Genomic DNA, 25,365 nt, shown 5'->3' with positions numbered 1-25,365 from the left:
TAAAGAACGGCAACACAGAATCAACTTTGTCTTAGGGATGATAGTAAATTACAACAGACACTGACAAAGATTCAAGAAAAGTGCCCTTCTGTCGGAAGAAAATATGATTTCTTCAGTGACCATATAAGGACCTTGCTTCAGTGGTCAATGGTGTGGTTGTCGTCGTGGGCCGGACCAAACAATGGCCTCCTCGAGCTTGTTTGTCCAGAGACCCTATACACCAGAGTGTTGGTTGTTTGATCAAGAACCAAAGAATAGCCTCACGTGATATTTTTGGTTGTTTATATATCTTGGAAGGTGAGTACCTAATAGTCTGGTTTCAAGTAAGCAAGTAAAGGAAAAGGTAACATTTTTACTTCCGAGGAAATATCAACAATCTGGTTCTACAAAAGAGTTAATAGACCTACCTCGTGTAGGTAGCTACTGAACTAAAAATGCAGATAGGTTAATCAGCAAGATTCTAATTCTGAAAAAAATAAACTGATAAAACTTGTAGAAAAACCGCAAAATTATTATTATCCTGATTGGCCAAATAAGCATGTGCGCACAATAAGTTCAGAATTTTTGTTGCTAAGAAAATGAGCTAAGGTCTACATCAAAAGAAGGTAATAAGAGCAATATTGTGGGTATAGCCATCATCTTTGTACAGAAAAGAAAGTTATCATCTTTGCAAATAACTCTTCATCTTTAACTACTCATTTGAACATCTCCTAATGTTCCTGGTCATGTAAGCAAATATTAAACATCGTCTCCTTCGAGGGACAAAAAACATCAATGTTCATTTTCACATTGAGTTAAATTTTTTTAAGAAAATCTACTGTTCCTGAAAACAATCAAATGTGCAATGTAGTTTAACAACTATGCGCCTATATATACCACATAGCCAATGACTTCTGATCATGACATCTTTACTTACCTGATGATGTTAAATATGATTAAAGGCTGAATAGCCTGCGCGACCACAAAGTTTTGGACTATCAGTACAGAACTTTGTCCAATAACCTATATTAGTATAGGATGTTGAGAAGGAAGCCAGCTCGAAAAAAATCTAATAAGAAAGCTTCAATTGATAAAAATATAAAAACAACATATAATACTATTACTATATATGAACTTCAAACTGTAACTGAATGGTAAACATTATAGTGCTTCGATGTACGCAAGAATAAACTCTTCTGATAATCTTATTGCTAGTCTTTCAGTCAATACTTGCAAGAGAGAAATATTCTGGATGTAAGAAGAAATAAACATGGAAGTGGATTGTCCATTGAATGTGTGGGGAAGGCATCGTACCATAAATATCTATGGCATGTCAATTTATATACTAAGTAAAACACATTATCCCTTTTGTCTATGTAAAGAGAAGAACATTTGATATTGACACTTGAGTTATTTCATATACATGGCCTACAATCTCTATATCCCCTTATCCGGGTTCCTAAACTCTATCTCTACCCATATGTTAGATGGCCTAAGCAAGCGCACCGTGGTACCAATTGCCTATGCAGATACCAATTCTTCTAGATTATACAAAGCAATTGTTGAAGGACAGCGCAGAACTAATTTGAAAGCTCACAGAAAATCAGGTGGCAGCAATACATGACACTCCATCAGCATCTTGTTTCCTTGGTCCATGCTTGAAATTTCCTACTGAACTGTAGCAGGTCCGTCAATTGTGCAGGCTAAAGTACGTATATGTGGTAAATAGCATGTTGGCAAGAATTTAGTTGAAATAGAAGATGAAATGCAATATATATGTATGGTTTCTGTAACAGTTTTGTCATTGGATAATCATCATATATCACAGCTACTAATCATGGGTTAGTGCAGAGTTCTCTATAAAATATTTTCCCACAAAAGGGAAAAAGAGAGAGTGCTCTCCAAACATAGAACGGAGCTGAATAATAGACTCCTACCAAGTCCACTCTATGCAACGAAAATATGGTTGAGGAATCCACCAACAGAAACTAAATTTGCAGTTCACACTAAACAACATAGTTTTTTTTCTTGAATTTACGCTTGCAGTATCACATACCAAAATGGATGCAGTAATTACATGGAGTAATTAGACTGTTCAAAAAAGGATGCTCCAACTATATTAAAAGTCAACCTACTGTAATTTTCATTTAAGAATAATATAGCATTCCCTTCGCGATATACTTGTATGCGTATTTTCTTGGGATCTCACCTGCTTCCCTATTATGTACACCCACACGCTCTCCTCCATAATAAGTATATGTTGGCTACTCCTCAGTTCCTAAACATAAGTCTTTTTAGAGATTTCAAATGGACTACCAGATACGGATGTATATAGACATATTTTAGAGTGTAGATTCACTCATTTTGCTCCGTATGTAGTCACTTGTTGAAATCTCTACGAAAACCTATATTTAAGAACAGAGGGAGTACTTCAGTAGCACCTATCCATACCGAAATAGGCTTACGCCCCGCTATATTGATATAGCAACCACCCGACACAACAATCCGATCCACGCTGGGGCAAAAAGCACAAGCACGCCCAAAAGAAATAACAAGAGAAAATAAGAGAAGAAATGCCAACAACGCCGGATCAACGAAAGCTACGGCACACCGCGATCGCTGCGCCCACCGAAGATAACCACCACGCTCCAAAGCCAACGAGTTGCCGTGTACCAAACACCACCTTCAAGAAGGAATGCGACGATGACGACCCTGCTGCCCGGACGAATCCTAGGATTTCTCCCGGTACACGGAGGGTAGAGGGGGGAGAGGGTCACCCGACGCCCTTCAAGAAGGATGGCGGCGCCCGCAGGCGTCACCGCATTGGTGCCGGCAAGACCCGACATGGATTTCTCCCGACCTCTCGCGCTCACCACCCAGGACCGACCTTCGGCTCCACCACACCCGCCGCCCACCAACATGCGCCAACAGTCACGAGGACACCGCCGTTGTCTCACCACGGCCAAAGAAGCGAGGCCGGCCGGATCCAAACGAGACACCCGAAGACAAGGACCGGCAGCACCGCAGCCACGAGGGAGGGAACAACCTCCACCGGCTAAGGCGGTAGCAGACCGGGCATAGCAGCAGAGGCACACCAGACCCCCTGTCCGGCCAGGCCCAGCGTGGGCCCGTGAAGCTCCGCCGCCGTCCCTGTCGCAAGGAGCTCGCCGGAAACCACCGGAGAACAGCCCACTGCGGCCACCCAGCAGGCCCGCCCCGACCCAGATTGGGCCCGTAGGGCCTAGATCTGGGCCAGCCGGGCGCCGCCGGCCGCCGCAAGCCATGGGCCGTCACCGCCGCCAAGGGGCAACGCCTCCGCACCACCGCCGTCCAGATCCGCGCCGGAACGCCGCCGGCCAAAGGGCTCCGCCGCCAGGACCGCTCGCCCGAGCCGGGGTCCAGCGACGGGGGAAGGAGGGCCGCCACCGCCGGACTGCGGGGCGCCGCACGGGCAACGCCCGGCCGCGCCCGCCGGCGGCAGCGGCGAGGGGGAAGGGGGGCGGGGACTCGCGGGGAGGGGGAGGGGTGGGGAACCGCCCCGGTCGCCTCGCTCGGGGCACCTATCCATATCTTCATTTCGCTAGGAGATCCGTTGGAAGAGAAGAAGTAAAGACTCTGTTCTTTGCCTTTATTGCCTATACATACATACACATATTCGGTTGACAAAGCATGGTTTACTTTGTAAGTATCGTCACTTTGAAATAAAACACGTCTCTGCAGCACTTCTCTTCCTCTCGGATGTCAATACGAAGACTGAAATTCTGAATTTCCGAGTTAACCTGTAAATGTCGTTCCCCAAGAACCCAAACGACCACTGCTCCTTGCCATAATCCTGCACACAAAACATCAGAAAATAAGAATTAGGCATCTGGCAGAGAGCCTTGTCAGATGATCCGAGCAAGTGCTGGAAGAGAGCCTAGACGGCTACCATATGGGAGAGGGAAGAACGCAAGCCAAAGTTGAGGCGACGCAGTCAAGCAAGCAAGGAAGTTCAGAGAAATGCAGCATAAAGTTCAGTAAGAAGCAAGAAATTATGTAAAGAGAGACATGTGAACTAATCTGGCAGCAGTTTTAACACATAACAGTTTTCTGAACATTTGACAGGACAACTCATGTGCATTTTGATAAACTCTGTATACTGGAAGTAGGCGTCACTCGCCAATCTCAGTGCCACATTATTACATTACTTCCGCACTCTCCATGGAACGAATATGCAGAATTTGGCATGTGTTGGCAACTGAAAAACATTGGATACAATATCTTTGACTTTAGCAGAAAGCAAAACATTGGTATAGTGCTCAAACAATCCCAAAATGGTATTAAGAAATGAGAAATGGGAAACCTGTTAACATTGTTCAGTGCTCAAACAATCCTAAAATGGTATTAAGAAATCTATCCAGGCCTTCCAGTTTATAGAAAGAAAAGAGACAGTAGCTTAGACAGACTTTACACAATGCTAATTCATCCACTAAGCTTCTGCCAGAAATAAGCATGCATTGCAGATTCAGTAATTAGCTGTGTTGCATGTAGAACTATGGAGCACTCATGGCTGTATATAATTTTCACAAGCTGTGATTATTTTGTCAGGGACTCATGGCTGTATATAATTTTCACAAGCAGCAACCCCTATGTGACAACCTACCCTCCAGTGACAAAGCTATAAACTATCTAACGGACCAAAATGAAGCTTTCGGCATTCTGGACATGCCTATCACCATTTTTTTAGTCTCTTTGTGGGCTCTTCAAAATAGGTACGAATATAAAGTTTCTTAAAAGCACATATGTTCAGAACCAAATGTAGATGAAATAAAGCTCAAGAATCAATATGTTATGCTAATTAACCAATTTAAAACCAAGATGGAATGAAAACAGCTTACATACCCCAAGAAATTGGTTCTGAACGTGCAATGCAGTCTCTTCTAATTGTTGTTGTAGCGATTCCCATCAAAACTGCAAATGAAAGGTAAAATTCAGAAAACTCTTACATTCATGAACATAACAATTTGTAGTGATTCCCATCAAAACTACAAATGAGAAGATAAAATTCAGAAAACTCTTACATTCATTAATATAAATAAATATTCACAGGTCAACTATATAGAAAGAAAAAGGCACTTTCTTTTCATCTAAAAGGACTTTACCAACACAGCAATACCATGTATGCAATCTGGACAAGCTAGCAAGAGTTAGATGTAAAGGTTACATGAACTAACTGGACATGCCAAAATAGTAATCCCTCTTCTGGTGAACATACCTGAAAAATGACATCTTCGAGTTGCTCCAGAACTGCTACTTCCTCGTTCGAGGAGCTCTCTATATCAGCCACTGACCTCCTCATCCTCATGGTGATCACCTCAGCCTGCAATTTCAGCGGACAGGGAGGTCCAGGAAGAAGAAACAAGTGGAAGAACAGAAATAGTGAAAAAGAAAAGAAAACCGAGGTGTCTTGATGCCTCGACGAACATGCGACCTCGGCAGGAGGGGAGGATGGACCCGGGCAGCGGTGGCGGCGCGATACCTCAACCAGGAGGCGGCCACTCCAGTGTGGTAGATGGGGAGGCATGGACGCGTGGACCGACAGAGATGCTCATGTCGATGAAGACGATGAGACGGCGCCGGTATTTCTTTATCAAAGTTTTTTCATCAATTATCTGTAGAACATAAAGAGAGATGAAGGAGAACATGTCAGAGTGCAGAACTACCTCACATATTCAAGCATACTAACTGAAGGAGCACCTTAACAAACACGTGAATTGCAGGCCTAAATCTGTAAGGAATATTTCCAGATCTTCTATTCTGAAATCAACTAAATATTGCAATAGGAAAAAATGCATGGATAAAAAGCTTGCCTCAGACATCCCATAATCTTTCTGAAGACCTAAATCTAAAATACATATCGCAGCCAGCATAGTCAAAATCGAGCAAGCAGCATCTAACTGAACGCAAATATCATCTCTCAGTTGAGTGAATAAAGCTACAGAACTGGTACATAGAATGAGTAAGGAGTGAACTCACCAGGTTATGTGGCATGAGTGTGGTGAGATGAGATGATAATGACCTGCAGGAGAAAAAGGGATGCCAAAAAATTTCAGTTCATTGGAGCTAAATTTCAGAAAAAGATGAAATACTTGAGTAAAAACCTAAGCACAAAATCTTCACCTCGGCCGTGCTTGGATTTTTGTCAAACACATAGCAAGCATAGACAAAACAGAATCCACAGAAATAAAGCTGAGAATTTGTGGGGATCAAATCAAAGGAAAGAGAGAGACGACTGTGGGTACCTGCGAGGGTGCAACAGGGCATACGTTCCATGTGGAGCTTAGCTGCAGTGGCCACCTGCGCTGCTCCTATTGCTGCGCTTACAGCAGTTAAATTAGAAGCATTTTGTGGCGGCGCAACTTGAATTAGGACAGCACAAAGCAGGGCTACAAAATAAACATTCGAACTTGAATTACAATAGAACATAGCAGGTCAGCGAAAATGAATAAATGTATCTGTGGGCAAGAGAAACACTTGAGAACATAACTGATTCTGACTCACTGCCAGCATGGTCTGGGCTTAAATTAAACCTGCAATCACAGGGAGGGCAGAAGCAAATAACCTAAATTAAAGACATGAACAAGTAGCTACATGAAATAAAAATAAGTGGTAAGAGTTAAAACTGGAGCATAGTCTTTTTTGGTTGTAGGATGTGACATTAGATTGAATCTCCATTGTTGCACCTTTGCAGATAAATCTGGATTCAAAATGTTGCCCAGTAAGATAATTTTAAAGGATGACAAAGTTACGATTTAGAAAAGCTGCAACTCAGCAGCAGGTTGTACTTGAATTAGTCAACTACGACCTGCAACGAGCAAGATACCTTTCAATAAGTCAGTGAAGCTCAGCTAAAGCATGTGTCAAACAAAGAGGAGGTAAAGGGTAAATAAGCCTATCTCGGTCGGGGTAGGGATGACGGGTTACAACACTGGTTCCTAAATGCAATTATCCAAGCCGGTTTCTGCAGTAGTTGAGAATTACCGACAAAGGATAGGGAAAACCTTCTGCAACAGATGAGAATTACCGACCAAGGATAGGGAAAACCTTCTGCAACAGTTGAGAATTACCAGCCAAGGATAGAGAAAACCTAATGTCTGGGGAGTTTAATTATTAAATAAGAAAGGTCAAAAAAGTCAAGCAACTGAAAAAGAACCGTAGAGGCAAAATAGGACCAGCCGCTAGGCCTATAATTCCAACTTCTGGAGAACCACCAACGAATCCGAATCAGAATTGTCGAGGACTTTAAAATTAAACAGTCAAGATGAGGAAATTAAATGGAAAGAGTGATGATCTCCAAACATAGATCACCGAGACGATAAGTGCCCCCGCTAAGTCATATAACCCCCCATTTCTAGAAAACCACCAATAAATACAAATTAGAATTGTGAGATTAAAGATGAGCTGTGGAGGGGAAGAAATTAAAATAGAGAAAATAATGATCATCCAAACACAGATCATCAAGAAGATAAGTCACCCCTGCCCCTAACCATATAATCCCATGTTTTAGAGAAACAACCAATAATAATAATAATCCAAATCAGAATCTTTGGACACTAAATTATTGTACTGATCAAGCGAAGAAGTTAAATCAAGATGGGTCAAGAATTTGCGATCATCCGAAGATTCAGAGGGATCAAAAAACTACAGTTCAACAACAAAACATCATCCAATAAGATTTGAGAAAAAAACTAATGAACTGTAACGATTGAAATTAGCAAGACCAAACCTTCGCCCTTGGGTTCATCTTTGCATAAGTACTATCCTACTACTGCTACTGCATCTAAATGAGCACAAACACATAATAAAAACGTGATCAGCTGCTCCAACAAGGCACACATACCACAGAAATTTCCATCTGTTCTAATTAATCCAAATCATCCTCCCATGATGATCTTGTACTCGTAACATTCCTGGGGAGGGCTAGCAAAATCATCAAAATATACCAACTACGATCCATTTGTATCATCTCCATGCTCAAATCCATATGGGGCACATACAAGCTACTAAGCTTAGGTCAAAATATCACAAATCCAAGTGCTCAAGTTATCTCCAACCTAGAATCCAACTAGTAATATCCAAGATGATCCAATAGTCCACCAATACGGCATTCATGCTAATCAAACTATACCTATATAAATCCAATATATCTCAGGTTGATCATGCTACACCCTAAAGTTCTCCAGTTTCAAGCTCATGTCAAAATATCACAAATCCAAGTGCTCAATCTCAAGTTTAACTCCGACCTAGAATTTAAGCAGATATATCATTGAACCTAACATAAACAACATTTCTATTACTCCAATAGCTTTTTTTTCTTCCTACTAATTCAATCCAAGATGATGTAATAGTCCATCGATTTTCACAATCATGTTGATCATATTACACCCGTATAAATCCAATATATCTTCAATTGTCATACTACACACAAAAGTTCTCCAGTTTAAATCTCTAAAGGTGTGAATCCAGTACAAATCATAACTATGATCAAACCAAGCCCACTATCATGGTTATCTAAGTCCAGTATAAAGCAAGCTTCCACTAGATGACTATAGGTCCAAAAAATAGGAGTTATTTATCCATCAAATTTTTTCAAGATCACAAACACCTAAGTAAATCCAAATTGTTCCAAGGTTATTAAAGATCCATTTATCCACCAATATAATATCAATTCATAAGTACTGCCCCCTCCTACTACTGCCTATAAAGGAGCACAAACACATAATAGAAGCAACATCAGCTGCTCCAACAAGGCTCATACCACTGAAATTGTCATCTATTCTAACTAATCCAAATCATCCTCCCATGATGATCTTGTACTCGTAACATTTCTGGGGAGGGCAAGCAAAATCATCAAAGTCTACCAACTACGATCCATTCGTATCATCTCCATGCTCATATCCATACGGGGGACATACAAGTTACTAAGCTTAGGTCAAAATATCACAAATCCAAGTGCTCAAGTTATCTCCAACCTAGAGTCCAACTAGTAATATCCAAGACCATCCAATTGTCCATCAATACCGCATTCATACTAATCATACTATACCTATATAAATCCAATACATCTCAGGTTCATCATGCTACACCCTAAAGTTCTTCAGTTCCAAGCTCATCTCAAAATACCACATCCAAGTGCCCATTCTCAAGTTTAACTCCGACCTAGAATCCAAGCAGATATATCATTGAACCTAACACAAACAAAATTTCTATAACTCGATTATGTTTGTTTTCTACCAACTCGTGTGTTTGTTGTATTGTGCGACTCTGCGTGCGGTGGCTGTATATGTGTGTATCCGCTTGTCGGTACCTTGTTGAACCTTGTGCTCGGTGGTTTGCTTTATATATAAAGCGGGGCGAAAGCCTTTTTCGGTAATAGTTAATCAATTTTCACAATCATGCTGATCATATATTACACTCATATAAATTATCTCCGATTGATCATACTACACCCTATAAAGTTCTCTAGTTTCAATCTCTAAAGGTGTGAATCTAGTAGTAATCATAACTATGATCCAACAATTTTCCCACCATCCCCTCAACGCTTGGCTCCAAGTACAATGAATGACGACAATGACACTCTGCTCCCAACAACGTTTTCACCTTCTGCCATACCTCATGTCCAATCAGCTCCCTGCCAGTCCGACCAGCATCCTTTGCCTAGCTTCGGATTGCTATGTGTGATGCCTCAATCCCACAACATCTCGTGTTCCCCTGTTGAGCGCTGCCATAGCCACACAGGCAGTTGGCACCGCAATGGCTAACCCACGAGACACAGCCCAAGAGCACGACGTTACCTACCGCCAAGGCCAAGGACGCACGGCAGGAGAATGTGTGATGCCGGATCAAGTCAGTGGCACAGAACCCGCAAACAAGGGAAGGACACCAAGCCGAATTGGCGGGAAATGAAAAATGCACGGGAGGTGTGGGAGATGGTGAAAACCCTGTCATCCACAAGGGGCTTTGCGCCAAGCCGTTGCGGCAATGTCGATCTTCAGGCGATCGAATAAAGCTTTCCATGTGCTATCTCATCGCTCCTCTGCAACTACCTCAGTCTCCACGGGATTAATATAGATCCAAAAAATAGAAGTTATTGATCCACTAGATTTTTTTCAAGATCACAATCACATAAGTAAATCCAAATTGTACCAAGGCTATAACAAATCTACTTATTCACCCATATAATATCACTTCAAAGTGATACCCTCCAACTACTTTATCTAAAGGAGCACAAACACATGATAAAAGCAACATCAGCTGCTCCAACAAGGCTCATACCACTGAAATTGTCATTTATACTAATTAATCCAAATCATCCTCTCATGATGATTTTGTACTCGTAACATTCTTGGGGAGGGCTAGCAAAATCATCAAAGTTTACCAACTACGATCTGTTTGTGTCATCTCCATGCTTATGTCCATATGGGGCACATATAAGCCACTGAGCTTAGGTCAAAATATCACAAATCCAAGTGCTCAAGTTATCTCCAACATATAATCCAACTAGTAATATCCAAGATGATCCAATAGTCCACCAATACCACATTCATGCTAGTCATACTATACCTATATAGATCCAATATATCTTAGCTGATCATGCTACACCCTAAAGTTCTCCAGCTTATAGCTCATGCAAAAATATCACAAATTCAAGTGCCAAATCTCAAGTTTAACTCTGACCTAGAATCAAAGCAGATATATCATTGGACCTAACACAAACAACATTTCTATTACTCCAGTATCTTTGTTTCTTTTTACTATATCAATCCTAGATGATGTAATAGTCCATGAATTTCACAATCTTGCTGATCATATTATACTCATATAAATCCAATATATCTCTGATTGACCATACTACACCCTAAAGTTATCCAGTTTCAATCTCTAAAGGTGTGCGTCTAGTACAAATCATAACTATGATCCAACCAAGCCCACTATCATGGTTATCTAATTCCAGTATAAAGCAAGCTTCCGCCTGATGTACAACAACAACAACAACAACAACAACAACAACAACAACAACAACAACGAAGTATTTAGTCCCAAACAAGTTGGGGTAGGCTAGAGGTGAGCCCCATAAGATCTCGCGACCAACTCATGGTTCGAGCACACGGATAGCAAGCTTCCATGCACCCCTGTCCATAGCTAGTTCTTTGTTGGTACTCCAATCCTTTAGATCTCTCTTTACGGACTCCTACCATGTTAAATTCGGTCTACCCCGACCTCTCTTGACATTTTTCGCATGCTTTAGCCGTCCACTATGCACTGGAGCTTCTGGAGACCTGCACTGAAGATGCCCAAACCATCTCTGACGATGTTGAACAAGCTTCTCTTCAATTGGTGCTACCCCAACTCTATCTCGTATCATCATTCGGACTCGATCCTTCCTCGTGTGGCCACGCATCCATCTCAATATACGCATCACCGCCACACCTAACGGTTGAACATGTCGCCTTTTAGTCAACCAACACTCAGCGCCATACAACATTGCGGTTCGAACCGCCGTCCTGTCGAACTTGCCTTTTAGCTTTTGTGGCACTCTTATCACAGAGAATGCCAGAAGCTTGGTGCCACTTCATCCATCCGGCTTTAATTCGATGGTTCACATCTTCATCAATACCCCATCCTTCTGCAGCATCGACCCCAAATATCGGAAGGTGTCCGTCCGAGGCACCACATCGGATGACTATACATCCAAAAAATTAGAAGTTATTTATCCACCAAATTTTTTTTCAAGATCACAATCACCTAAGTAAATCCAAGTTGTTCCAAGGTTATTAAAGATCTTTTTATCCACCGATATAACATCACTTCATACTACCATCTTCCTCCTAGTGCGTATGAAGGAGCACAAACACATAATAAAAGCAAGATCAGCTCCACCAACAAGGCTCATACCACTAAAATTGTCATCTATTCTAATTAATCCAAATCATACTCCCATGATGATCCTGTACTCGTAACATTCTTGGGGAGAACTAGCAAATTCATTAAAGTCTACCAACTATGATCCATTTGTATCATCCCCATGCTCATATCCATATAGGGCACATACAAGCTACTATGCTTAGGTCAAAGTATCACAAATCCAAGTGCTCAAGTTATCTCTAACCTTGAATCCAAGTAGTAATATCCAAGATGATCCAATAGTCCACCAATACCGCATTCATGTTAATCATACTATACTTATATAAATTCAATATATCTCAGGTTGATCATGCTACACCCTAAAGTTTTTCAGTTTAAAGCTCATGCCAAAATAACACAAATCCAAGTGCACAGTCTCAAGTTTAACTCCAACATAGAACCCAAGCACATATGTAATTGAACTTAACACAAACAACATTTCTATTACTCCAAAATCTTTGTTTTCTTCCTACTAATTCAATCCAAGATGATGTAACAGTCCATCAATACTCAAAATCATGTTGATCATATTACACATATAAATCCAATATATCTCCAATTGATCATACTAGACCCTAAAGTTCTCGAGTTTCAATCTCTAAAGGTGTGCATCTAGTACAAATCACAACTATGATCCAAGCAAGCCCACTGTCATGGTTATCTAAGTCCAGTATAAAGCAAGCTTACACTGGATGGCTATAGATCAAAAAATTAGAAGTTATTTATCCAACAGATTTTTTTTCAAGATCACAAGCACTTAATTAAATCCAATCTATTTCAAGGTTATTAAAGATCCATTTATCCACCAATATAATATCAATTCATAAGTACTACCTCCTCCTACTACTGCATCTAAAGGAGCACAAACACATAATAGAAGCAAGATCAGCTGCTCCAACATGGCACATACCACTGAAATTGTCATCTATTCTAATTAATCCAAATCATCCTCCCATGATGATCTTGTACTCGTCACATTCCTGGGGAGGGCTAGCAAAATCATCAAAGTCTACCAACTATGATCCATTTGTATTATCTTCATGTTCCATATGGGGCACTTACAAGCTACTAAGCTTTCGCCAAAAGATCAGAAATCCAAGTGCTCAAGTTATCTCCAACCTAGAATCCAAAAAGTAATATCCAAGACCATCCAATAGTCTACCAATACCGCATTCATGCTAATCATACTATACCTATATAAATCAAATACATCTTAGGATGATCATGCTACACCCTAAAGTTCTCCAGTTTCAAGCTCATGTCAAAATATCACAAATCCAAGTGCCCATTCTCAAGTTTAACTCCGACCTAGAATCCAAGCAGATATGTAACTGAACTGAACACATACAACATTTCTATTACTCCAATATCTTTGTTTTCTTCCTACTATTTCATTCCAAGATGATGTAATAGTCAATCAATTTTCAAAATCACCCTAATCATATTACACATATAAATCGAATATCTCTTCAATTGATCATACTACACCCTAAAGTTCTCCAGTCAATCTCTAAAGGTGTGCATCTAGTAGTAAGCATAACTACACCCTCCGTCCCATAATGTAAGACGTTTTTTAACACTAATGTAGTGTCGAAAAATATCTTACATTATGGGACGAAGGGAGTATGATCCAACCAACTTCCCACCTTCCCCAATCGTCATCCCCTCGACGCTTGGCTCCAACTACAATGAATGACGGCAATGACAATCCGCTCCCAATAACGTTATCATCCCTTCTGCCATACCTCTTGTGCAATCCGCTCCTTGCTAGTCCGACCGGCATCATTTGCCTCGCTTCGGGGAGCGATGTGCGATGCCTCAATCCGATAACATCTCGTGTTTCCCTGTTGGGCGCCGCCATAGCCACATAGGCAGTCGGCACCGCAATGGCTAACCCACGAGACACAGCCCGAGAGCACAACGTTACCTACCACCAAGGCTAAGGACGCACGGCGAGAGACCGTGTGATGCCGGATCAAGTAAGTGGCACGGAACCCACAAACAAGGGAAGGACACCAAGCCGAATTGGCAGGAAATGAACAATGCACGGGAGGTGTGGGAGAGGGTGAAAACCCTGTCGGCCGCATCGAGCTTTGCGCCAAGCCGTTGTGGCAATGTCAATCTTCAAGAGATCGAGTAAAGCTTCTCATGTGCTTTCTCATCGCTCCTCTGCAACTACCTCAGCCTCCACTGGATTACATAGATCCAAAAAATAGAAGTTGTTTATTCACCAGAATTGTTTTCAAGATCACTATCATCTAAGTAAATCCAAATTGTTCCAAGGTTATTAAAGATGTATTTATCCACCAATACAATATCACGTCATAACTACTACCCTCGGCCTACTACTACATCTAAAGGAGCACAAACACATAATAAAAGCAGTATCAGCTGCTCCAACAAGCCACACATACCACAGAAATTTCCATCTATTCTAATTAATCCAAATCATCCTCCCTTGATGATCTCGTACTCGTAACATTCTTGGGGAGGGCTAGCAAAATCAACAAAGTCTACCAACTACAATCTGTTTGCATCATCTCCACGCTCATATCCATATGGGGCACATACAAGCTACTAAGCTTAGGTCAAAATATCACAAATTCAAGTGCTTGAGTTATCTCCAACCTAGAATCGAACTAGTTATCCAAGATGATCCAATAGTCCACCAATACCGCATTCATACTAATCATATACTATGCCTATATAAATTCAATATATCCCAGGTTGATCATGCTACACCCTAAAGTTTTTCTAGTTTCAAGCTCATGTTTAAATATCACAAATCCAAGTGCCCAATCTCAAGTTTAACCCCGAACTAGAATCCAAGCAGATGTATCATTGAACCTAACACAAACAACATTTCTATTACACCAATATCTTTGTTTTATTCCTACTAATTCAATCCAACAAGATGATGTAATAGTCCATCAATTTTCACAATCAAGATGATCATGTTACACATTTAAATCCAATATATCCCTGACTGATCATACTAGACCCTAAAGTTCTCCAGTTTCAATCTCTAAAGGTGTGCATCTAGTACAAATCACAACTATGATCCAAACAAGCTCACTATCATAGTTATCTAAGTCCAGTATAAAGCAAGCTTCCACTGGATGGCTATAGATCCAAAAATTACGAGTCATTTATCCACCAGATTTTTTTTCAAGATCACAAGCACTTAATTAAATCCAAACTGTTCCAAGGTTATTAAAGATCTATTTATCGACCAATATAATATCACTTCATAAGTACTACCCTCCTACTACTACTGCATCTGGAGGAGCACAAACACATAATAAAAGCAAGATCAGCTGCTCCAACAAGGCTCATACCACTGAAATTGTCATCCATTCCAAGTAATCCAAATCATTCTCCCACGACCTTTTACTCGTAACATTTTTTGGGAAGGCTAGCAAAATCATCAAAGTCTACCAACTATCCGTTTGTATCATCTTCATGCTCATATCCATATGGGGCACTTACAAGCTACTAAGCTTTGGTCAAAAGATCACAAATCCAAGTGCTCAAGTTATCTCCAACCTAGAATCCAACTAGTAATATCCAAGACCATCAAATAGTCCACCAATACCGCATTCATGCTAATCATATACCATACCTATATAAATCAAATACATCTCAGGTTCATCATGCTACACCCTAAAGTTCTCAAGTTTCACGCTCATGTCAAAATATCACAAATCCAAGTGCCCACTCTCAAGTTTAACTCCGACCTAGAATCCAAGCAGATATGTAACTGAACCTAACACATACAACATTTCTTTTACGCCAATATCTTTGTTTTCTTCCTACTATTTCATTCCAAGATGATGTAATAGTCAATCAATTTTCAAAATCATCCTGAGCATATTACACATATAAATCCAATATCTCTTCGACTGATCATACTACACCCAAAAGTTCTCCAGTTTCAATCTCTAAACGTGTGAATCTAGTAGTAATCATGATCCAACCATCTTCCCACCTTCCCCAATCGTCATCCCCTGACGCTTGGCTCAAACTACAACGAATGACGGCAATGGCAATCCGCTCCCAATAACGTTTTCATCCCTTCTGCCATACCTCATGTGCAATACGCTCCTTGCCAGTCCGACCGGCATCCTTTGCCTAGCTTCGGGGTGCGATGTGCGATGCCTCAATCCGACAACATCTCGTGTTTCCCTGCTGGGCGCCGCCATAGCCACACAGGCAATCGACACCACAATGGCTAACCCACGAGACACAGCCCGAGAGCACGACGTTACCTACCGCCAAGGCCAAGGACGCACGGTGGGAGAACGTGTGATGCCGGATCAAGTCAGTGGCACGGAACCCGTAACAAGGGAAGGACATCAAGTCGAATTGGCAAGAAATGAACAATGCACGGGAGGTGTGGGAGAGGGTGAAAACCCTGTCAGCCGCATCGGGCTTTGTGCCAAGCCATTGCTGCAATGTCAATCTTCAGGCAATCAAGTAAAGCTTCTGATGTACTTTCACATCGCTCCTCTGCAACTACCTCAGCCTCCATTGGATTACTATAGATCTAAAATTTAGAAGTTATTTATCTACCAGATTTGTTTTCAAGATCACAATCAACTAAGTAAATCCAAATTGTTCCAAGGTTATTAAAGATGTATATCTATCACGTCATAACTACTACCCTCCTACTACTACATCTAAAGGAGCACAAACACATAATAAAAGCAATATCAGCTGCTCCAACAAGGCACACATACCACAAAAATTTCCATCTGTTCTAATTAATCCAAATTATCCTCCCATGATGATCTCATACTCGTAACATTCTTGGGGAGGGCTAGTAAAATCATCAAAGTCTACCAATTACAATTCGTTTGTATCATCTCCATGCTCATATCCATATGGGGAACATACAAGCTATTATGCTTTAGGTCAAAATATCACAAATCCACGTGCTCAAGTTATCTCCAACCTAGAATCCAACTACTAATATCCAAGATCATCCAATAATCCACCAATACCGCATTCATGCTAATCATAGTATACCCATATAAATCCAATACATCTCAGGTTGATCATGCTACACCCTAAAGCCCAAGTGAAAATATCACAAATCCAAGTGCCCAATCTCAAGTTTAACTCCGACCTAGAATCCAAGCAGATGTATCATCGAACCTAACACAAACAACATTGCTATTACTCCAATATCTTTGTTTTCTTCCAGCAATTTTCACAATCACGCTGATCATATTATGTTCATACAAATCCAATATATCTCTAATTGATCATCATATACCCTAAAGTTCTCTAGTTTCAATCCAATGCATCTAGTACAAATCATAACTATGATCTAACCAAACCCACGATCATGGTTATCTAAGTTCAGTATGAAGCAAGCTTCCACTGGATGACTATAGATCCAAAAATTAGAATTTATTTGTCCACCAGATATATTTTTGAAGATCACAATCATCTAAGTACATCCAAACTGTTCCAAGGTTATTAAAGATCTATTTATCCACAAATATAATATCACTTCATAACTCCTGCCCTCCTACTACTGCATCTAAATTAAAGGAGCACAAACACATAATAAAAGCAACATCGGCTGCTCCAACAAGGCTCATAACGTTTGAAATTGTCATCCATACTAATTAATCCAAATCATCCTCCCATGATGATCTTGTACTCGTAACATTCTTGGGGGAGGGCTTGCAAAATCTATCAACTACGATCCATTTGTATCGTCTCCATGCTCATATCCATATGGGACACATACAAGCTACTAAGCTTAGGTTAAAATATCACAAATCCAAGTGCTTAAGTTATCTTAACTAGAAACCAACTAGTAATATCCAAGATGATCCAATAGTCCACCAATACCACATTCATCCTAATCATACTATACCTATATAAATTCAATACATCTCAGGTTGATCATGCTACACCCTGAAGTTTTCCAGTTTCAAGCTCATGTGAAAATATCACGAATCCAAGTGCCCAATCTCAAGTTTAACTCTGAACTAGAACCCCAGCAGATGTATCATTGAACCTAACACAAACAACATTTCTAGTACACCAATATCTTTGTTTTCTTCATACTAATTCAATCCAAGATGATGTAATAGTCCATCAATTTTCACAACCAAGCTGATCATGTTACACATCCGAGATGTTCCAAGGTTATTAAAGATCTATTTATCCACGAACGTAATATCACTTCGTAAGTACTACCTCTCCCTATTACTGCATCTAAAGGAGCAGAAACACATAATAAAATCAAGATCAGTTGCTCCAACAAGGCTCATACCACTGAAATTGTCATCTATTCTAATTAAATCAAAACATCCTCCCATGACCATGTACTCGTAACATTCTTGGGGAGGGCTAGCAAAATCATCAAAGTCTACCAAGTATGGTCCGTTTGTATCATCTCCATGCTCATATCCATATGGGGCACATACAAGCTACTAACCTTTGGTCCAAATATCACAAATCCAAATGCTCAAGTTATCTCCAACCTAGAATCCAATTAGTAATATCCAAGATGATCCAATAGACCACCAATACCACATTCATGCTACTCATACTATACCTACATAAAACAAATACATCTCAGGTTCATCATGCTACACCCTAAAGTTCTCCAGTTTCAAGCTCATGTCAAAATATCACAAATCCAAGTGCCCATTCTCAAGTGTAACTCCGACCTAGAATCCAAGCAAATATATCATTGAACCTAACACAAACAATATTTCTATTACTCCAATATTCTTGACTCTGACTCTCTGACTTAGGATCGGCACACGAGTGCTCTACTTTGTGTTGACCCTCGACGCTGTGACTCACACGGCCTCTGAAGCTTGGCATGCTTCACCTTCCCTCCGCTACCACATCCACCAGTCTCTTCAACTCTCTTACCTTGTCTACCGACTCTTTGTGGCATCATCATCTCAGTCACATGTGTGGCTCTCGTCTCTCATCCTTAGAACGATGTGGTCTTCTAGGATCCGTCTCTCGCAATGTAACTTTAGACAGTCAAGTTTGTTGCCTCGGTAAACACGTTCAGTTACCATATCCTCATAGCAATTCTGTGTCTCAGCGTCCTTTCAATCCTATGCACTCTGGTGTTTGGGACCCAGCTCCCTTTGCCTTGAAAGGAGGCCATCGCCACTGTTATCTTTACTATTATTTTTCTCATCACAAGTTGATATATTTTATGCCTTGTAGTGAGGTCTTATCTATCTATAAGAAGTTTGCCGCATTGGTTCATACCCAGTTTTCCACTACTATCCGTGTCTTTCGTGCAGATACAGCTTGTGTGTATCTCTCTCATTTGCTGCGCAGATTCCTTGTTGAGCAAAGCACACTTGCTCGGTTCTCTTGTCCTGGTGCTCATGCTTAGAACGGGGTTGTTGAGCGCAAGCATCGTCACCTTCATGAGGTGGCTAGCGAGTTGATGAGCGTAGCCACCTATCTCATCAACATTCATCCCTCCTCAACTCTACAGGGTGACATTCCTCTCAAGCGTCTTTCTAAGCATTCTCCTAACTGTTTGGTTGAGCGTCAACTTCATTCTGTATTAGCTATGTTCTTCATGCACCAAACTATTTGACCTATTTGTTGAATGTGTCTTCTTAGGTTATAGTGATGAGCACAAGGGCTATCGGTGTTGGGATCTTGTTAGTCGTCGGATGTGCATTTCTTGAGATGTGACTTTCGATTGAGTCTCGTCCTTTCTATCCACGTCCATACTCTCCTTCAGCCTCCCCCATTGATGATATTTCTTCTCTCAATTTTCTTGATACACTTATCACTCATTTATTGCCCTCGCCCACCTATCCCAGCTTATTCTCCCGTACTACTGTTATAGACCCCACACGTCGCCACATGCGGCTTCCCCACCTCGTACATTACCTGAGGCTACCTCACCTCGCTCATCCATGAGGTTTCCACAATGATTCCCCCTTTATCATCTTCTTCACTACACTTGTGGTCCACGTGTTGTGGATCCTTCTAATGAGCCATCTCCCTCGACTACTATGGCCTTTCCTGGTGGCAACGCACCGCCCAAAGCTCAACCTACTTATGGCTTCCGAGCTCGCTCGCTTCTGCCTATTGACCGATATGGTTATTGGTTATTCTGGCATCGCTTTTCTCGAGACGACTTCTTATTATGACAAATTAGTTCATCATGAATTACAGCATGCGATTGTAGAGGAGATTGTTGCTCTTGCACACATAGGCATGTGGGATATCATTTCCCTTCCTCCCTGTTGCATGAGGTCTACATATAGCTACCACCGGGGTATTCTCTTCCTGATGGCATGGTTTGTCGACTTCATCCCTCTTTTACGGCCTTAAGCAAACCCCTCGTGACTAGTTGGATCATTTTGTCTCAATGGTGATTGCGGCTAGTTTTCGGCGAGTGCTCATGATCCTACACTTCTTGTCCACCTTTCAACTTGTGGTCAAACTCTTCTTCTATATGTCGATCATCACTGCGATGACTAAGTACATTGCCTTTGTGAAGGCTTATCATAGTGGGTTTCTTATGTCTGATCTTGGTCCTCTTTGCTACTTCCTAGGGATCGAGGTTTTTTCTACCTCTAATGGCTTCTTATCAAGCTCATCATCACATGCGGCTTTCCCGCCTCGTTCATTACCTGATATTACCTCACTTGGCTCGTCCCCTGAGGCTTCCCCAGTGATTCCGCCTCATCCTCTTCTCTACTACACTGGTCGTCTGCATGTTGTGGATTCTTCTGATGAGCCATCTCCCTCGACCGTCTTGCTCTGCCGCATTGTTGTTGTGGCTAGGATGGTAGCAAACTCACTAGCGTCGATGCCTTTCACGCGACATCGCTAGAGACTTCATCCTCTCAAGTTGCATGAACGGCCGAAGGGGACACTGCCACCGTGGCTGCTAGCATTCCCTCTCTCGTATCATGAAGTGTATGGGAGTGAGACTAAGAGAAATACGGAAAAGGAGACAATTACTAGCGTATTAGGGGAATGGGGCCCAAATAGAAGTGTTGAGATGCCCACTACCAAAATGGTTGGTGTATTCTTCTCCAAGGTGGGCTACTACCAGACACGATGGGCACATCGATCCATGTAGTGACTTTCATGACGGTTATCATCAGGATACTCAATACAACAATAATCGCCTGAGCTTGCCATCAAACATGCTCGCCGAAGATTTGGCCGATGTACGGGGATGGTCAGATTAAGCGTTTTAGCAAGCATGTGGTGGCAGTAGTGTGGATGCTCCACATAGTTGCAGCTTGTCGGGTTTGACCACACGCCAAAGATGCAGCTAGCCTTTAGCCTACATCGGTTTACAATGGTACGCCTCCTCTTACTACATATGGAAAATTATAGTATTGAGTTGATTTCTCTTGCCCAAGCAATTGCAATTTGTATTGAAAGTACGCTTCTCTGGCCCCACACAAATAGTTCAGTTTCTTTTAGGACTACTAAAGAAAATAGCTTTAGAGTTTACCATGTTCATAATAATCATGCAGCTATTTGGTGAGCAGATATGTAGAAGTACAACTACTCGAAATTGGTGTGGTCCATGTGCAAAATCCTAAAGGCTGTGCTACATCTACTTCAAATAAGTTTTACTTAATTAATACTCCCTTCGTTCCTAAATATAAGTCTTTTTAGAGATTCAAATAAGACTACATACGGAGCAAAATGAGTGAATCTACACTCTATACTATGTCTATATACATCCATATGTATGTAGTCCATAGTGAAATCTCTAGAAAGACTTATATATAGGAACGGAGGGAGTACACTGTAATTTTTTTAGAAAATAATTAGCACACTGCATTGTAGTTTAAACACAGTAATATGAGGGGATGCACTGAAGCCAGGAAGAACTAACAAATCGATGTTTGAAGATAGAAGACCCAGTTGCCTTGATTTCATCTGGACCAGAGGAAGGTTAGCTTTAGTACCATGCATTTTCCTCCACACAAACAATTGCCTACTCAAAGTGGTTCCCTCAATGTCCATTAGGTTGAACGTTGGATGGGATACACAATCTACTTCTATGAGTTCGGTAAAAATAATCCTGCATAACAGCCAACACCAGTTATATTGCAAAAATACTGAATTTGTATTTCCTTTTAACAAAGATCTTAACTGTAAAAGAACTTTCATCGGGTTTGGAGGAATATTATCTTAAGTACTCCCTCTGTAAACTAATACTCCCTCTGTCCCAAAAAAGTGTCTCAAGCTTAGTACAACTTTGTACTAGCTCTAGTACAAAGTTGAGACACTTATTTTGGGACGGAGGGAGTATAAGAACTTTTATGTAAGTGACACCGTATTGGTAATTAACTTAATATGGATCATGCGTTATTTCGAGATTCAAGCAATAGTCCACTTTATTTCTGTATTCTCTTGCATAACTGTGATTATAAAACTAATATGATACCTTATTTTCTTCTGACATTTTTTGCATGTTTACGTACTGCTTTGTTTATATCACTTCTCTTATTTATATATAGTACCAACTTTAGAAATATAATGTGGGTGCATAACAATATTTTTTTAGATCAATCAAGCCAGTAAAGTGTGTAAGTTTATCAAATATACTTATTCTAGAAACATCCATATCTGCTTGCCATCAGAATATGCTATAATCTTATTTAACTTTTTGCAGGTTAAGTCAAACTTAGCGTCCTGCTACAAAATCAGATTTTCCTAAATATTGCTACCATGGCAACTTCAGTTCATAATTCAAAAATAAAATATAACTACTATTGATCGTTGTGTTTCTTCTTCGCAACTTTACCCTTCTTAGTTTACTCACAACAGAACTATATATGAACTTATTTTCTCTTAGTTACTCGGGCATCATAAAAATGACATGCACCCATATTGCATTGCAGTCTTAAGTTTGAGAAAAAAAATCAAGTGAAAATCAGTAGGGAAGGCCACTACTGAGCCAATTTCAGATTTTAATGGATACTGTACAGATGGTATGGTGAAAGTTCCAGATAATTCAAGTTAGCCAATTTGATATTCACTCTTTGTGCTCTGATTAACTAGATGAGACAAAGTTAAGTCCATACGGCACATGGCATTACTAAGTTTTCTTAATATCTAAGACAAATATGTTGATCACTTTGTAGTTAATTGATAATTTTAATTGATGTATAAAAGAAAAATAAGTGCTCACACTATACTTGATTGTCGAGACATAATCTTGATGGTAGCTCATCTTTGAGTCTTACTACTCAATCTTACACCAGTTTCCTTTGTTGTTGTTACCCTTGCAGATTTCGTATGGAGGTCAAAATCCCGCATGGAGCCACCATTTTTTCAGTTCACGAACCTGCACTTCTGGATTACATATATAACAAAGGAAATATGCAGCTGATCTAATTGTCTATACTTCCATTTCTTATAACAGGGTGCGCTTATGAAAAGTTTGCCACAACCCTTTTCTAAGACAAAAACGTGATATTCTTCTTTTTCCTCACAACGTTGAGCAATAATAACCACCATAAGAGTATTCTAATAAGGCATATTCCCTTACTGATAATCCAAGAGTTAATGTTTCTTTTCTTAACTGACGAGAAAGAACAGAAAACCAAATTTAGGATGTCTCTGTTTTTGTCGACTTCTATAAAGAGACTATAGTGCATACGAACAACACGATTACAGGCCTTCTACTATGCAGTGACCTATACTTATGGTTCTCTTTCCCTCAAAGGTTATTTCTACTGTTACAAGACCATAGTGCATATGAAACTATTTATCAAGCTTCAGTCATCCCATAAGCTTTGAGGTAAGTTTATATTGTTATTTGTTTGTTCTCAGGCATATAATCTTAGCTTTTGGAGAAACACCCATAATCCAAATCAGAACTGTTGTATGCTAGATTGTGTTGTACAAATGAAGGGAGCTATATCGAGAGGGATTATCGAACATAGAAATCTGAGATTATTTGCCACTAGCAATGAACACCGGCCCTCAGAACATCAGCACTGTGCGTGTCTTTCCACAAAATTAGAACTCAATTTTTTACATATAGAAGAACGGTGGAGCTTCTTAAGCAGGGAGCTACGCAATCAAGCAGTAGTATATCTGGTAGGTAGGAAGATGAGTTGTTCCTTAGGAAGTGTATAAAAAATAACTGACAGAACCCATGAATTTGTTAATAAGGCAACCATGTTAAGTAAGCAAAAACACACTTTCATCTCGTAGGCAGGAAGATAGGTTGTTGAATAGTATCGCAAGAGAACTGGGAAATAATGCAAAAAACAAACTGATAATGTTATACTATGTAATTTATAGAAATGGTCAAGCATTTCCATACATTTAATGAACGCATAGCTTTCAGATTAAACACCTTATAACCGCAGTTCCAAATGAGAAAAATTGTGTCGCAATTCAGGTGCACTGATTTTTAATATTGGAGTTGAGACCTGTCACGAGGACATAATCTATTCCATTAAACAAATAACATTTTCCTTGTTTTGCTCAGTACAATTTCATTATCACAGCTGAGACTTATCTTGAACAGAGTTAGGCTTCATCTATTCCATTAATCAAATGACCTTTTCCCTATTCTGCCCAATACAATTTCATGATCACAGCTGAGACCTATCTTGAACAGAGTTAAAGCATCATCTATTCCATTAATCAAATGACCTTTTCCCTATTCTGCCCAATACAATTTCATGATCACAGCTGCATATACTACCAATTTTTATCAACAATGGAAAATTGCTGGAGATTAGAGCAATTATGCAAGATGAAAAGCAATGGAAATATTAATGATTTGAAAAATAAACAAAGTAGGATCAAAAGAGACGTCATACAGGCTATCACTTACGTAGCGATTGCTTCTGCTGCTAACATTTTCCGTCACAATCATCACAGCACCAGAATGCACTTGATCATAGTGTGATCCATGTGAACTTGAGATCCTCGATAGTTGATACAAATGCTCAACAATTGCCCCTTTTGATGAACCCAAACCGAAGTACATATCCCCAATCCATGCGGCTGCACATAACAAGTGGAATTTAGAAGGAAATCGCTGGAACACATAGCCATAGGCAGGCAGGGGCTGACTGAATATGTGACTTGTCCGGTCATCCCAACGCATTGCATGCTACTGAGCTGTGCAGTTTACCTAGTAAATTAACCAACCACACACAATTGATCACCGAGCAACAGATCGGTAGAAGAACAGCTGCCGCATAAAGTGGGAACCACACAGCTGCTGCATTGCCATCAGTTACCAAATGGTGGAGCAAAGTAGAGCTAGCAGCAAACAGTCTGGATTCTGAAATTCTGTAGCCACTTCCCTGCATCCACGGCTGCTCATCTTATTAACCGCTCCTACCATGTGAATTCGCTGGTCCTAACAAGGCAATGTAATGTATGGGCTGTTCATGGCAGCATGTATGGTTGTTTCTGATTCCTGAGGAG

The 25,365-nt window shown here is 40.5% G+C and overlaps 1 long non-coding RNA gene across 1 annotated transcript; it reads right to left on the bottom strand.

Moving 5' to 3' along the window:
• LOC119325487 lies at positions 1-25,186 on the bottom strand. The gene is made up of 14 exons (XR_005157555.1): positions 25,067-25,186; positions 24,764-24,936; positions 23,102-23,257; positions 21,800-21,988; positions 6,506-6,548; positions 6,261-6,404; positions 5,995-6,037; positions 5,450-5,630; positions 5,234-5,338; positions 4,861-4,929; positions 3,759-3,811; positions 1,577-1,655; positions 917-1,002; positions 1-213 (listed from the first exon to the last, which is right to left on the bottom strand). It is a non-coding gene; the product is annotated as an uncharacterized LOC119325487 (long non-coding RNA).
• Between the last annotated feature and the right edge of the window lie 179 nt (positions 25,187-25,365).

This window comes from Triticum dicoccoides, chromosome 1B, assembly GCF_002162155.2.
Source record: "Triticum dicoccoides isolate Atlit2015 ecotype Zavitan chromosome 1B, WEW_v2.0, whole genome shotgun sequence".
In the NCBI taxonomy this organism is placed as follows: domain Eukaryota; kingdom Viridiplantae; phylum Streptophyta; class Magnoliopsida; order Poales; family Poaceae; genus Triticum; species Triticum dicoccoides.
This window is presented reverse-complemented; position numbering and strand designations above follow the sequence as displayed.